General features: G+C 40.7%; 1 long non-coding RNA gene across 1 annotated transcript in view; it reads right to left on the bottom strand.

Annotated features, from left to right (window-relative positions):
* LOC122786415 overlaps positions 1-14,911 on the bottom strand; it is a 49,753-nt gene extending 34,842 nt beyond the window's left edge. Inside the window, exons 1-2 of the long non-coding RNA XR_006362443.1 lie at positions 14,735-14,911; positions 13,941-14,023 (exon numbers count right to left, since the gene is read on the bottom strand). This is a non-coding gene — a long non-coding RNA (uncharacterized LOC122786415). The remainder of the gene's footprint in view (positions 1-13,940; positions 14,024-14,734) is intronic.
* Between the last annotated feature and the right edge of the window lie 2,449 nt (positions 14,912-17,360).

The following is a 17,360-nucleotide window of genomic DNA, read 5'->3' as shown; positions in this document are numbered from 1 at the left end:
GTTCCATTGCTAAATTGTGGAGTTGCCATTTCGATGACATTCATTTTTTATCAATATTGCACTCTCTAAAACAAGGCATGCAATGTGCATACTGAGTGAATAAACTGCTTAATACTGAGCTGGAATTGAAGTGAATTGAGGCAGACCATAACAGTCTGCCAATAATGCCAGTCAAATGTGACCGCAGCCCCCTCGAGGGTTTATCAGTGATGTCCGTGTCTGGTGCTGTACATCTGCCTGCATGTCCTCAGGCAAAAGAACAACATCACAATCAATGATTACCAGAAAATGAACCACTGTCGAGAGGCGGCGGCAGAGGCGCCCATTGACATTCCCCTGCTGTAGTCTTCACACCCGGCACTGCGAGACCCCACACACACACACACACGTATGCACGGCCTCAAACATGAGACTAATACATAATTCATAGTAATACAGCAAATGATGTACAGCTCTGGAGGTGGCGCTGACAATGTGTAATAATGGAGCTACAGTCCCTGACAAATCTGCACATAAACAAATGATCGGGAGATTGTCATGAATAGAACGTGTGACAGACGTAAGATATGATTGGGTGTGGAGGTAATTGCATCGATGTCATAGAGAGAGCGAGCGCTGCGTGCGACTGAGTAGCGGGGAATGAGGGCAGTGGTGGCATTGTAAATTCGTTATGCACCACATTTTCATTCATGTTGATGAAGTAACAAATACCACCATCTACCAGGAAGACACATCACATGATCCATATCTTCAACCACGATTTTTATAGTTATTTTAAGTAGAGCCACTAGCTGTGTTCACATGTGCAACATTTCTTCATTCTGAAAAGATTTGTTCCAATTAAGATGAACAATTCCATCCTTTACATGGAAAGCAAAAACACATGCATCAAGCACTCAGAGGGAATGGACTTTTGATATTGAGTGTTATTATAATAATTCTCGAGAAGTAGATGCAGAAGAAGAAGCTGCTTCACTTCCGTAGTAAACAAACGCCGCACGCATCTGTCCATCCCCTCGCTGTCTGCTATCCGTCTCATTTTCCTCTTCTTCCACGTCGTGTCAATGCATTATCCTTTTTTCGGAATGAAAATGCAGCAGTAACAAAACGGAAATATGTCAAGTTTGCGCGGGATATACCAGTTCTCTCATTCGCAATGAAATTTGTTTGCTAATGGGCTGCATCGGGTCAGAGTTTTCGGATTGGCATGTTTACGTGATATGATGTTATTCCAATAAATTAATTGTAAATGAGTCCTTTATCAGTCCCACAGGGGGAGATGTATCCTCTGCATTTAACCCATCCTCTTACTAGTAACCTTCCAGGAATTAGGAGCGGCGGGCAGCCGGTGAGCAGCAGGAGTTGGGTATCTAACTCGGGGGTACCCCAGCCCCAGAACTGGCAACCCTCTGGTTACAAGACAAGTTCCCTTGCCACTTGGCCGCGGGGCTGCCCTCAGGCTTTAACTCCAATTTCTTGTGTCCATGCAAACATAGGCTAATGTCTGGCGTCATAAAGCAGTCCCCAACCACAAGAACCAATTTTTGCTGACATAAAATGTGCACACAGATAATAAGTCCTCTGATTCCTGGGATGGGTATGATAAATGTCTGTGATGTGTCTGGTCAAAATATTTCTGGAGAAATCAGAGCTTGCATCGACGCTGCTGAGAACAATTGAAATCTTGTTCTCAATTGTGGAGGCCGCCTCATCCTCAGACTTAAAAGTACTGATTCTGACTGTTACTGTCACTGTATTTATTTATTTAGAAATCCACCTGATAACGCACTTCCCCGCGGTTATCATTTATCCAGAAAGCTGAGGCAACAAAGAAATATGATACGAGAAAGAGGAAAGAGAAAACTGATAATAACATAAAACATTATCTAATTCAACGACTCTATGCAGACGACATTCTTATTACCACTACAGACTGTGCTTTAAGATTTGATCATTGTGATAAATACAGTTCTCTGTGACTTGTATACTCTTCTTTTTTCACTATCAGAAATAAGCCCGACATTTAGCCACACTGTGGTAGTTATGACAGATTTAATCTTGGATCAGCCCCCTCCCTCTGAATTTGGATGACTCTCAATTAAGATAGCTTAATGATGACTTGTACCTAGCTGTGTTTAGGTTTTAGGCTAACTGCGAAGCTCTCCTCAACTGACTGTGTGAGGGAGACGATAACAAATGAACGTTATTAGCGGGGAGAGAGCAGGAGAGCGGTGGCTTTGGAGGACAGATTAGCAGTAATGCCAGGTCATTGCTACGCGGCTATAAGACTCCTGCAAGAGCCGAGTGGGGAAAATGAAAGTGCGACATTATTACCTGAGTCAGATCACTATGAACTTCCAGCCTCGCAGGCCACAATTACTCTGGGAGCACAGAGGAGAGAGATCAGGGTTCTCTCGCGCTAATGACCCTAATCAATCATTTATCATACCACAGAATCAAAGAGCAGGAATGGTTTGATTCTGCAGTAATTTAGCTTACAAACCTTTAGCCAACAGAAACAACTGACGCAGGAGGAACTGGGAGTCAAAAAAGGATTGTTTCTTTGCTTTTCAGCAAAAAAAAAATAGTTACCATTCGCATACATTTTAGATGCCGTACAGTACAAATGGATATTTACCATAATGTGCAGAAAGGTAGCTTTAGCTTTATTTTGAGGATCGATTCACTTGAAGAAGGAATTCAATTACCTCGTATTTCTGTGGAAACCTCTTACAAATCACTGGGTGGATTCTGTGGTTACAGTGACGGCGTTTGAGCTGAATCTGAGCACTTTAGGAAAAAAACTAATGAACAAACATCCATCATGGACTATCTGGATTAAACTGTTGTCAGACCAAGTGGAAGTTTCTCATGATGATTAAAGATATTCTAGCCATTTTTACTCCAAGTAGCGCCGGCATGTTGCATACTGAATCTGCAGTGGCAAACATGGTTATTAGTAAATCCATCAAAGAATATGCAGAGAAAAGATTCAACTAAAATCTCACATTGTTTTGTCCACAACACAGCGTTTGAGCTAGCGCATGGTGGTATATAACAGGGATCAGAACAAATCAAGAACTAATCATGACGTTAGCATACATTAACCATATCTGGAAGGCCGGGTCCCCTCAATTACACGGGCGTAATCAGCTTTAGAAGCCAATTCCCCTTGTTCTCAACTTAAATAAATGTGTTTTTTTTCTACTTTCTACCATTAGAGCTAATATTTGGCAGATTATACCTCATATGTTACCTTTTGACTTGTTTGAATAACTTTTAATGTGTCAGTACGACCCATGAAAATTTGCACTTGAAATAAGTGATTGCAGCTCCTACTTTGTGATGTGAAGCTTTCACTTTGCCTCCAAATCACTCGATTTCATTCTACACCAACCCCCGCACTTTGCCGCTGTGCTCCCTCGCCCATTACCATTACGCTAAAGTAAAATCCTGGCTCGAACATAAGCTCGATTCATAGCAGTTACAACATTGTTACGATGAGCTCATCACCGTCACACACACAAAAGTGGTTCATTTAAAATACATCACCATTAAGTCAAGATCTTGGAAGTCTACGAGACTGTGTCGCCTGTGCTTCAGTGACATTTTGGGAGCAAGGTGAAGTGTTCCTAACTGCTTTGTCACAGAGGAATTTAGATGAGGAGCCATAAGGTCAGAGATGACGGCTGTTGCTTAAAAGTAATTCAATGTCGACGGCGGCCATAATTCATTTGAAAAGTGCAGCAGAGATTGATGCGAATGTCATGAGATTTTTTCCAGAGATGTGGCTCATACCAGACATTGTTCTTTATAAATACAATCTCCGCCGAAGCCATTAAGACTTTCATTTAAGAAGTACTTAGCTTAACATTCAAAGGGGTTTAAATCGACAAAAGTTATGTGCTTTTGTGTGACTTTCAATGGGACTTTTAATTAATATTTGCCCTAGCGTTCCACAGCATAAATTGTACACTTTAATTTAAATCACTCTGAATAAGACTATTTAATGTGTTTATGTAATCCTGGTAAAGACGGCTGAGAGGCTTGGTCTTCATGAACACATGGGATTAGTATCGTGACAGCTCACAGATCAGTCGAAAAGTTTCCGCAGTAGATTATCGTGACACTATTTTGGCCGCGGCCCGGGGGCCAGGATTAAACTGTGCGGAGAGCGTTTCCCATTATGTTTAGCCTTTGAAACCACAACTCCTCCCCCCATGTTGTTCAGTCACGTGACATAATACACACACAGGATTCATGTACAGTAAACTGCGAGGGAGTGAGGAGAACTAGAGAAAGATTTAAGTGAGATGTAAATCTGTCTGAGAACATCTGGGGAGTTTGAATTTACTTTACTTTGCTCCCGGGTAGGTTTGTGGGGGGGAGGGAAAAAAAGGCATTTTGGTCATTTGTGTCCAAGAAACTGATGTGAATACTGCGAGTGGGATATTTATAATAACTTGAGGCAATGAGAAAACTGCAGTGGTGCTCTAATGCATTATGAAAATAATGCTGACATCACTTTGTCATCGCTGCAGAAGCTGGAACTAATGGCTAATGAATCATTTACCTCCTTGCTTTATATATTAGTTATGAGCTGATCATTTACATTTTTTGGGGGGTTTACCAAATGTTAAATAATGATGCTTACGGTGATATATAAATCTGTAAATGTAAATATGGAAGTGGCAATAACCCTTGTTTTTTTGTCACATGTTTACAAACGACTGTCCGGACAGTCGCTTGTAAACACGCACACCTGGAGACATATTGACACCTCGTCCTAAAGCAAACATTTATAATTTATTTACATATTCATATATAATTCACCACCTCCAAAGATCCTTGTTCTTGTTGACAGGATGGATTTGTCTTTGACTGGATTTGACTTTGCACCTAGAGCTGGAGCTAAATCCCCGGGCTCTCCTTAGTCTCCTCACGAGAGACAGCGTCTAATGAAACATTTAAATATTTATGCGCTGAAAGTTGTTTACTGCCATGTCTGTGGCGTTCTGTAGGGTGGACGCGGGAGAAAGCCGACTCTTACTCTGTTCTCTTTGAGCAATGCCCTCTTCCTCATATTTCACTCTTTCCCTTCACTTCACAGACTTGGTGAATTAATGAAGGTGAAGACAAAACACAGAAGCTTTTTCAAAGACCAAGGTAGGACAAATGGAGCCATGCGTTATATCCATTATTATTTCTGTGCCACTGCCTCATCCACCACCTCTTCAGTGTGAAAAACAAGTCACTGCATCTTACAGGTTACTTTTGTGCACATGTACTAGATTTTAAATGATCACAATCAGTCGATTTCCATTCATTAAAGCTTAATTTACTATGCTGTGCTGAGAAATGGAGTCATTTGAGTGGAGCAGATGGACTTCATCAGAACTCATTTGGCCATGGTTTAATTGTAATTGACATTTATTTATATTTCTTTTTTAAAATGATGCATGGTAGTTTTAAATGAAAACAGCAATCATTGTTATCTGGCTTATTTCCATGTTGGTGTTGAATTGCATGAGGAGGCAAAAAGATCTTAAGTAAAATGGTAATGGTAAAGTAATATTAAAGAAAGTGCTGAGTGTTTCAAACCAGTTCATTACATTTCAAACATTTGAAGTCATGACCACATCCAAAGCTCCTTTTCCACCTACGGCCCAAGATCGCCTTGACTCGGCACGGCACAGGTTGTTTTTCCACTACAAAAGAATACCTACGTACATAACGCGGCGGACTTGTGTGACTAGTCACGTGTAAAGCAGTTGTTTTCAGTGTAACAGAATCACTAGAATCAGTTAATTAAAAACCATTTGTTCAGTACTTCCTCCATGACCGGCGCACAGACTCTCAGTCACTGGACTGTGATGCCACTCACCGGTCGTGATCATCAGGGCTGTCGCTAAATACACCAGACTATTGAGATTTTAGACATTTCCCTGGTTAACACATGTTTCTAGGATTGTTGAGTCTTTTTAACTACTTACATTGGATTCTTGTGTCGGCACTCTGACCAATCAGTGGCCGGCAGCCTGGCAACATCACACATAGTATCGCCTCAGCTCACTTGGAACCTCACCAGAGCAGGTACTACAAAAAGTACCAGGTACTACGCTAGTGGAAACTCAACTTTAACCATGCCGTGCCGCTGGAAACAATCCAAGTCCAGCAGCTGCCCCTGTTGCACCACACAAGCGTAGCAATATAAAACAAATGCCACAAAGACCAAGAAACAACCAGAGTATATAAAGTATACTACGTTTATATACCAGGATATCTTTTCTCTTCTTTTATGTGTCCATATAGCCCAGACCTAATTTAGATCAAGTGATGCAGCAGCAGATCTGTGCGTTCCTATCTGGCTTAATTGGTCAGGTGAAGCTGTGGACCCTCAGTGCTCATCCACTCAAGCATCTACCTGCAGCTTTTAGTCCTTCATAGCTGCCCCAGTGGGGTTAATTTAGTGCTGTTGTTACCTCAAGTTTTCTTTTTGCGCAGCATGACATAAAAAAAAACACAAAAGAAAACACACGCTTCGCAAAATTACAGCTAGAATTGTGTCCCGTGCACCTATAAATAGTATGTCCCCATTTTGTTATTATTACTGCTGGGTATATGAGCTGCTATGAGAATAAAAGTGTCAGTCAAGGTGGAAAATGAATGGAGCAGCAGAGAAGGGGGCCTTTATTAATGGTAGAGGGAGAAAAGTATTCATCATACACTGCAATTTACAGGAGAACACAAGGCGCTACTACAAGATGTGCAGTTGATAGGATTTCTGTCGGCAATGAGAGTAACCCGATAGTGAAAAGCAAAGTTCCTTAAAAAGCCCCAAAAACCAATACCTGGTCCAGTGTCAGTGGGGGAAGAACAAATCCAAGGACAACTACTTTGTTTTTACCGTCATGGCAGAAAAAGGGAGATGCTACTTCAGCAAACACATAGAATGGATGATGTTCAGACTGGTATCATTCATCAGCATGATCAGACAATAAATCATCTATGAAGAAATGAAGAAGCATTCCCCCCCCCACAGAATAATGAAGAGTGCAAATTAAAAGAGGCAAAAAAATAAACCCAGTGCAGTAACGACAGCAGCTCTGCATGTAATGTAAAATATATTGATGACCGCGTCGCAACTCTCTTTCCAAAAATGACTTTTAACTACCGTGAGGGAGGTTTTTATTGGTCATAAAACACACGAGACAGTGATCCACAAATATTTCAGACATGGTTTTCCCATTGGTTTGTACACACAGTACATTTCCCAATGGTGTCCCAAAGTGTGTGCGTGTGTGTGGAAAAATAATGGAGTGGAAATTGAGGTTTTTAGGACATTTAATGAAGGTTTTGGTAAATCATGTCACATTGTTGTGTGTACAGCTCTTCTTTCATGATTCTGTCACCTTCAATATGAAATGTTTACATTCATTTTGTCAAGCGCCTTTAATCCAAGGCCTGGTGCATATTCAAGAGGGAGCAAACTATTTCCCAAATGATGAACACACCAGTGGTCGGAGGCGCTATGAATTAACCAAAATTATTTAAATTCACTATAGAATTAAATTATATGCCAAAAGGAAAAGAAAAAAAACTGAAGGTGAAAATATTTCTTGTATTCAAAATGTGCGTATTCTGACTTTATTTGGTTCTACTTTCATTTAAATACATTTAACCCTAATTGTTCAGATAAAAGCTATCCTCTGATTATTTGCTTATGGATACAAAGGAAACAGATGAACTAACATTACCAAAAAATACAAAAATCATTACCTTGGTTTCAAATGTCGTGTCACATTACTGAGATCTATATTATTATACATAAAACAAAATGTATAATGAAAAGATGCAGGCTCCCCCTTAAATAATTCAGATGGCACTTAAAATATTATATAAATAAATCATATAATCACTTATGAAATACATGCTTTATACCTGAAATATTGCATTTTTAGCCTGTATACTGTCTATATGTGTGACACATTTATTTACATACAGAGTGTGCATCTCTGTGTGGGACCAAGTTCTGCAGAAGAAACCCAGGCCCAAACCTGCAAAACTAATACAAGTCTTCATTACTACATCAATGTTGTTCCAGCCATTTACATTTACAGTTACTGTAAGTAATGCACTTACTACTAGTATTTAATCATTATGATTTAGTGTTGTTTCACACATTACGCCCCAAAACACTGTTATTCATTGTTATTATTGGCCTGGCAATTAAGTTTTATAATATCCTGCAGTGACATGACACGCAAAGCGCTTTTTCATTTTAGAAAGTATTACAGTGCAAAATGATGTCATTTTGGATTTCATTTGTTTCCCCAGCCTTCAAAATGTGACACCCCGATTAAAATGTAGGAAAAATCCATAGCCGAGATAGATTAAAATGTGTAGTGTCGCCGTTTTTTGGAAAATGAAAGTAATTGCACTCAAACTAATGCAGGCACCAACACTAGAAACTAGAACTACTACAACTAGAACGCGTGTGATGGAATATAACACATAATGATGATATACACGTCTGTGTAAGAGGATCAGACAATGAATTTCCTTTGAAGAAACATTGTGAACCCAGTGCATGTCTCCGTGTGTTTCGGCTCACACGCAGTGAGTCTAATGTGACCAGACATCTTGTGGGTCCCAAAGTGGCTCCTGCAGTAACAGATCAATCAGAGCTGGCTGAGCAGACAAGCTCCCTGCACCTCCATTGTGATACCATTATCTTCCATTTAGGGAGGAAAAGTCATATTGATTCTTGCCATTATGTCACTGCAAATTTCAGTCTATTTTGCTTCTTAGCAAGTTCTGCGTTTGCCTCAAAGCTACCGAGCGATAGAAGGAATCGCTACACAAATACAAAGGCTGTGTGGGTTGGGAGTTGCACAAAAAACGGCTCAGTGTGTAATTACATCAACAGTAATATTAGGGTTTGTTTATTGACCATCTAGTTAGAATATGGACAAGGCTGCGTCGCCTGCTTCCTTCATAACTGCATTGATGTGCGGCGGAAGGCTCACATTTAGGACCTTTTGATAGAGTTTCTATTGATTTGTAAACAACGGGGCTGCCTTTTATACACATGCACGCCGCCACTGTACAGCAGAGCTTGGATCAGTGAAGAATGGAGAGAAGACTGCACTCGGCCAGGGAAGGTGACAGAGGGCAACTATGAGAAGGGAAAAAGAGCGGGGTAAAGAAAGCGCAGAGACAAGAGGGAGGTCGAGGTTTGCGCTTCCATGACGACGGTGAAAGCATTTTATAAAACCGAAGAACAGTGAACACAAACACAAGAAGCTGTCATTGATTATTAAATGGCCTTTGCCAGTGGGTGAACTGCATTTTCACTACAATACACAGCAGCCAGGCAGACAGAAATGCCACAAGGATAAGACCGGCACAATGCTCGCTCGAAATAAGACATCAACAGTAACAGTAAACAGTAAACCTGGGAATATAAAGTATATTTCTTATTTTCCATTAATCCTATCTTTTTAAAGCTGCAGTCGAGATCATCTAAACATCCGTTACAAATAACTGTCAAATGAGTCCACACAACTGTGTGTTTCTCAGTATAGCGGTGTTTAGGTTTCGTGTCACCCGTCAGTCCTGTACACTGCAAATGCAAACACAACATAGTGTTAGTGGTGCACGATCGCCACAAACAGGTCTGAGTATGAACTTCAAAACACAAACGATGTGACCCAAGTGAAATCTACTGCTGAGAAGAAGACCCAGTCTTGCAGCAGTTTAATGCAATAAACGGCTTCTTGACCAGAATAAAGAAGAAAAGGTAAAAGAAAACAATTTTCAGCATGTGCAAAGTTACCTAAAATATGTTTTTAACTACATCAAGAATATGAAATGGGTCCCTGTTTTGTTCTCCTGCATCTCCTGTACATGGATACTGGTGACACTTAACTAACAATGAGCCAACAAAGGCAGCGAATAATATCACTGCATTCATGCAAACAATGCAGGATTCAAAATATTCCCAAAGATAGGTTATTCAAACAAACATGTTCTATCCTTTAGCATATGTCATGTTAGGGCTGGGCGATGTGGACCAAAACTGATATTGCGATATTTTTTGTTTGAATGGCGATATTATAACGATATTTTGAAACAGCTGATAGCTGAAACACGGCGTCCTGAGTGTACAACAGAAACCCGGAGACCGGAGCCTCGGTGTCGGACACGGTAAACAACGAGCCACTGATGTGTTTTAGATCCACTAACAGTTGGTGCCGCTAAAAACTAGCGACAACAAACAGGCATTATGTCACCAGCTCAACTAAGAAATGAAGAAAAATGTATCGGAGTAAAAGTACACATTTTATTTAGGAAAACAACAGCGTCATTATTCTTTTTCTTAGCCACCAACTGCTCACTCTCCACCTGCACTGTGTCTGCTACGTTTTTCCGTTCAAATGTCTGTTGTGATGCGTAGCGTGGGACGGAGAATACTACGTAGTACGTACATGTACACAGGCTCAGAGAGAAGCGGTCGGTTTTATTGGATAACGTTCGCAAGGCAACATAAAAATAATATATAATATACCGGTATGGCGATATTGTCTCAACTACATATCCCTTTCAAAAATATACCAGTGTAACTCTTACGTCATGTTATGTGTTGAAGGCAGGTACAGCAAAGGAAACAGGTGCACACACTGCCATGCAGCTCCCAGAAACCAGCAACAGACGGCGTCGCAGACAGAGGCCTCTCCACACATCAGGCAACACAGCATGAACACAACATGTTTAGTCTTGCTAATCACTTTGAATAGTCACATCTGAGTGCCAGACTCTCACAGACCTTCATGCACATACATGTGTAACTTAAGTTAGGAACACTCCACTTCTGTAAGCGTCATCCTGAGCTTGAACTCGTTCTCTGCACATGCTTCATGCACTGTAGCTCTGCATCAAGGTTTTTAACTGCGAGTGCCCAACATGATCGATTTTGTAGAGATGTATTTATATTTTATGACATCGTTGTCAACGGAAACATTCTATGCCGTGTTCTCGAATCTGAGAACAGACCCTCTGTCACGCAATACTATCAGACCTGACCAGACAGATGGCGTGCGTGTGTGTGTGTACACCAAACTGCTGAATGATAATGATGCATTTTCTATTTTGTGTTTTCAGTCACACTCAAGCCTGTTTTAACAAATCACTTCCTGTGTGCAGAGAGGAAATGTCGCAGAGAGACACAGGATTCCACTGAATGAGTATTGCAGTGCGTTGCATCTGCGTTCATGCGCTCGATCCGCCGCCACCCACCCGATGTGCTCACAGCTCCGTGCTCACTGCAGGGAAGCTGGATCTGAGACAGAGAGAGGGGTTTCTTGTGGTAATTCAAAAACTACATATCATGTACTGTAAACACAAGGAAAGGGAACCGACCGGAGAACGAGAAGGGAGCGCTGCATTGGCAAGAGTGTCGTTGATGTAATTGAGTTAAGTTAATACCATATGGTGTCAACACGGGGGCTTTTATTCTGAAAATAAACCAGACACTTGAACGTTGCATCGGTGTTTGACTTCAAAGTCAAAAATAGAACTCTTGCCTATTCTCTGCATCAGCGACAGACTGCCGGAGCAACGCCGCCGCCGCCGGTACATGATGCAGACTTAATCAGTGGAAGCCGAAACGCTTCCAACGCCACAACACAACAAGCATTTGCTTACATTTAAAAGTCAAACACTACAATTCTAACTGAAACCATCTCCACTGTATGCTATGCACAGGCATGAATGGGCACATTAGGCAAGTAGGCTCAGCTGCGGAAGGTCACAGAGGCAGCGCTATGAATCACCTCAACTGGGTTCGCCTGCCACAGATCGCCGTGATTTATCCCCAGCACGAGAGACCAGCCATGAAAGGAGGTCAGGTGCACATAGCACGCGGCCGACCTGAACTGCAAGTGCACGCGTGAACCTGGAGCCGCGTGTGCTCAGGAATGGAATAAAACCACACACACACACCAAAGGAACCATTCTTACCCCCAAGGTCATTAGCAGCAGCTCTCCCCTTGTTTGCTTATAACCAAGACAAACTGCCAACAAATGCTGATAAGCAAAGCTATCCATCTTTCGGGACGTTCAATGGTGCAAGTTGATTTAAATGGGTGCTAAGCAGTTACAGAGGACAAGATGGGGGGGTGAGGTGACTCAGTACAGATAGAAACATACAAATTATCCAATTTACTCAAAAGCATTCTTTTTAAATCGCCGTCTTTGTTTTCATAAGAAATGACGCTCAATCAGACTTTTGGTGTATTTAATAGTTCTTTCTTCTTCCCCTATAGTGTGCTTTTGTACAGGTGTTAGATTCTGGTGATCCACCTCAAGGTAATGTTTAAAATAAATAAAATTTGCAGCTTCATACCCCTCATACCAAACACAAGCGTTTGATACGACGGAGCATAACATTATCTCAGCGGCACCTGAGTGTGGGTCCCGTCACAGACGCCTCTTTACCGAGCTACAGGACGACTTTAGGCGGAGCTTAGATTTTACCCCAGAGAGACGCACGGATTTGAGGCGTGCTCACTCTGCAGCTGTTGAGTAGTGTATTATAATTCATGAGCCAAAACAGTTCCAACACTCTTTCCATCCACAGAAATCCATATTTCTATTAAAAGGTAATGGCCTGTTTTATTTCGGTTGCCTTTTAATGACATCGTCCGCTTTACCGTCTCCGCTATAATTTTCCGCGGGCAAACGCACTATAAAACATCAGCGTGAGGAAGGAAAGGAGATTTTCACGACCACTAGTTTGTCGTCTTTTATTTTATTGTGTGTATTTGTCACCGATGGATCGAGAAGATCAAACGCACAGATTAACCAAACAAAGTAACGATTCCAAACCAACAAAACTGCTTCCCAACATTATCAAACCAGATATTTTGTAACGGTTTTGACTGAGAGACCCTGAGAGCGGCAGAATTGATGCGATGCAAGTTTCAAATTGTGTAAAGTGGTCGCGTAATCATGAAAACGATCAATAGCTACATCTCAAAACTCCACTTAAACACAGAACTGTAATACAGAATATCAACATTTCCTATAAAACAACTCAACAACTCTGCAGCAAAGCGGACAAAAAGGGCATTTTAGCCACAGTACATACAGAGAGTGATGTACTAATTTCCTTTGTGCACAGTTCTGATAGAAGACACCAGCTACATGCTCAGCATAACCACAACAAAAGGGCAATGTTATGGAAATACAGAGTATATTAGAGCGGTTGCAGTAGAACCTGTTTATCTTATTGATTTTGATGTCTGGATTCCGTTAAATAAGGGAACTGCAGATGCTCTTAACGAGGGTCTATACGCATTACTAACAGTCACGGCACATAAATACTCCACTTCTCATTAGTGTCGGACACAATGGGAATCAAACACACAGATAAAAAGCAGAGTTCTGCATTCTACATTAAAAGGCAGAGAGGCTGCAGGGTCATTAAAAATCTATGCGTTGATTCTATATTTGTATTTCAGGGCACGTGGCACGACCTGATTCTCTTATTAGAAAACAGAACAACACTATTCATGATATGATTTGCTAGTCAAAACTAAACCAACGGAAAACAGGGAAAGTAGACTTTTTTTTTTTTTAAATGCCAAAGCAGTGAAAGCTCAGGTGTAATGAATGACATAAATAACAGGTGCGTCTCATTTGTGAGTCCACCTAGCAGAGTTAGAGAGTGCAGAGGCAATAGTGGCTGTGAATCAGCAGGCTGTATCTGATTTCAGATAAATGCCCACACGAAATAAACACATAAATAAATGTACCATTGTTTTTTTTATGTCTCTTACGGTTACAAGTTCATTTCATTGGGATCACTGCTTCTGAACACTCCTTTGAGTTACAAGAGAACATATTCTTCACAAAGAGGATTGGTGCTTCTTTCCTACCTTCCCTTCAATGTTCAGAAGAAGAGATGAGGACGGACACAAGCAGCGGCGACGTCCCAAACAGCGGACAAAGACGGTCACCACTGTCACAGAGACAAACCAGCCGACAGCAAAGTTACTCTCTCGTGTTACTCTCTCGTGTTACGTCATACTAGATTCAATGTTACCCTGTTATATACACTATAAAACTAGGACCAGCTGATTTGTCCAAAAAGGTTACTACATTAAAAACATTCAAATCAACTGCTACAAACTGTCTTAAAATGTCTTTATGGTTCAAAAGTAACAAATGTATAGCAACTTAAAGTGTGTTTGCCCAATGATTCAACATAATATCTGTATGATAAACAGAATTCATATTGTAACTGGATTCATTTACACCCTTAAATAAAAGGTTTCCCAGTGTGCTTCTTCATTACAAAACAACATCCAATAATGTGCTCTTTACTTAACACGTAACAGATGTTTATAATTCAGTTTTTGTACGTGGTTTGTTATATGACAATTGAATATGTAGAGATCTCTAATTCCAGTTTCAGATACATCTACGACGTCATTATGACTCGTCATAATTCAAGTTTAACATCAACTCATGTCCTTTTTAGATATGTTTAATTAAGTCATAATGAAGTTGTGGATAGCTAGAATTCTGTGACGTCATTTTGACGTGTAAAAATCAACATCTGAAACTCTAGTTTTGAAGAGTCAAAATTAAGTCACAGATATCTGTAATTCCACGTGTTGAGCACGCGACTCAACTGCTGTGACATCAAGTTTAAACATTGAAAACTCACCTACGCAATCGGCGTAAATTGAAGGAAACACCTGACGCAGTTAACTTCTCTCTCTGTGTGTCTCTCCGTGATTTAATTACTCCGTGGTTTAGTCGTTTCTTTCCTCGTTCTCTGTTGAATCCAAAAACCTCAACGTCCATTAACGTTACACACTTTTTTATTGCTAACTCAGCTACAGGTGTTTCTAATCACTAACCTGAGCGGCGTGCTGTGACGTCACTTCTCTGCCTGCAGCTGCGACTGTTGCAGGTGATGCGTTCACGGAACGTCTGTAAACTAGAAATACTCACCAATAGTTATTTTTAGAGTTTGTTTTCTATTTTGATTTGATTATAGTTTTATTTCGTATACACCTTTGTATAGCTTTTTATTTATTTTTAATTAGAGTTTGTTTTCTACTTTGACTTTGTATACATTTTTGTATATATTTTTGGTTCATTGAAAATGTGCCTTTTCATTTTTAAGTATGTCTACTAATGTGCACAGTTTAAATTAATATTAGATATATATGTATATACATACATACATATACATACATACATACATATATATGTATATATATATATACATATATATGATGAATGTTGCATTCATGTTGTCTTGAATGTTGCATGTTCGGTGAATGTAAGGAGAATCAACCACAGGAGGGAACCTTCAGGGAACCAAAAAGTAACATTCCCAGAACATTCTGAGAACCAAAAATTGTCGGCTGGGATGTGATGCATTTATGTTTTCAGTTTTCTGAAAAGTAAAATAAAATTATAACCTTTATCAAACAATTAAAATATATATATGAACTACATTTTAAAGGAACAAAGAAAAAAATATATCATCTGCATATTAAAAGATTAATTTATATTTAATCACATGACATGAGGTTAATTAAATGCCTATTCTATTAGTGCTATAGTCATCAATGACAGCAGTCATTTTAGAGCCCTTTTGTGGCTCGGAGAGCTTCTCCACGGTGGCAATGCCAGACTAATATTTATCCTGGTCTTATCTCTCTTCGTCTGAAGCCTTTTTAGCCAAAGAGTGAGCTTCCTTCAGAGGTAAATCCCAAGAGTTGCCCTCACTTGAGCGCTTTAAACTCCTTCCTGTCGCTACAAAGCAGCTCATCCCACATGAACTCCACATAGCCACCGTACAAGTCTAAACTAAATGAGTTTACACACCACTATAGTCCACTAAACTGTCAATTTAAAAGGTTAATATGTGTTTGTGCACGGACAGTTTGCTCAGCAGCCATTTTGACAGGCCACAGAAGGAAAATCACAGCTGTAAATAATCTAATTATTAACGGATTAATGGCTGTGTTCCATTTCCTGAACGGAGCCTTTGTTACTATGACCAGTAACATTCTTAGCTGCATCACTGTACAGTGCTTCATAATGATTGGAGGAGTTAGAGTGAAATTAAAAGGAATAAAAACAACTATTAGGCATGATTTCGATCTGTAAGCGATTCCGGGTGAGCTTCTCGTAAAAGGTCATTGCTAATCATTGAGGCCGTTTATCAGGTTTTTGAGGCCTGAATGTAACATTAAACGAGCTGCACACAAAAAATCAAGGGGAATAAACCTAACACTTCTCAACGATTTATGGATTGTGTAAAGTGTTCAAATGAAGGCACCGTCTGTGAGAGGACTGCTACCAAAAATAAAGGATCTGAAATGAATCTAATCCAAGTTATTGCCCAATTTATTCAAAATACATTTCACATGCAAAACAGATGTGTGCGGGCGCTCGCGCGCGATCGAGCCGCTAAAACAAAACACGATCATCATCATTGTGCGTGAGATTAGTTTGATTTTGCACTTATTAACAATTTGGCCTCAGATCACGCCGAGATAAAGCGCACACATGACTGCACGAGCAAAAAGGAAGGAAGAAAAACACAAAGACAGACTGCAAAACAAAGACAAACCCCCCTGTAGACAGAGAGCAAGCATGCAGACGGGAATAAATCAGAGCTCCAGCCAGGCAGATGAGGTGTATTTCACACTCAAGCAGTGGCCTACTCTGCACAGCACCACGGATCATTAATCTCCGGGAGACAAGCCCCCTGGCCTGGAGCTGGCACAGGTAGACCTGAGTTGCCTGGGCGTGCGCCACAAGCCTACAATAGAAAGTGTCTCATTGTGTTATCAGTTGTCAGATAGTACAGAGCCGGCACTGTTGACCTAGCTGAAGGTGCAAGAGCCACGAGCCCCCAGTGGAGCGGTGGCAGCTGGGGTGGAGCTGAATATTGAGGTGCGTCGTCTCTGGTTGGATGCGAACGATAAGATAAGAGCGCGAGGGCATGAAGTTGGAGCTGTTGTGTAGGACTGCTACCCCGGGGGGGGGGAGAAGTGTGGGGTTCACAATTCAAAAGAAGTCACATCCATTATTTATTTCGTCATTACTGATTTAAAAAAAGTCATTTTTAGATTTCACTTATTATTCCACAACAGCGGTGTAACTCTCTGATTTCTCCCCAGAGCTGCCAACTTCATTCTCTCTCTTCACTCCGACATAAATCAAGCTCATGCATGCTTAATCTTATGATCAGCAGAAGCCAGTGAAGATTGATATGTAAAGCTGTCGTCGTCCTTTAGATCAGAGTGATCAGTTTAATAGGAACGCTG

This window comes from Solea senegalensis, linkage group LG20 (genome assembly GCF_019176455.1).
Source record: "Solea senegalensis isolate Sse05_10M linkage group LG20, IFAPA_SoseM_1, whole genome shotgun sequence".
Classification (NCBI taxonomy): Eukaryota; Metazoa; Chordata; class Actinopteri; order Pleuronectiformes; family Soleidae; genus Solea; species Solea senegalensis.
Note: the sequence above shows the minus strand (reverse complement) of the source record. Positions and strands in the feature narration are given on the sequence as shown.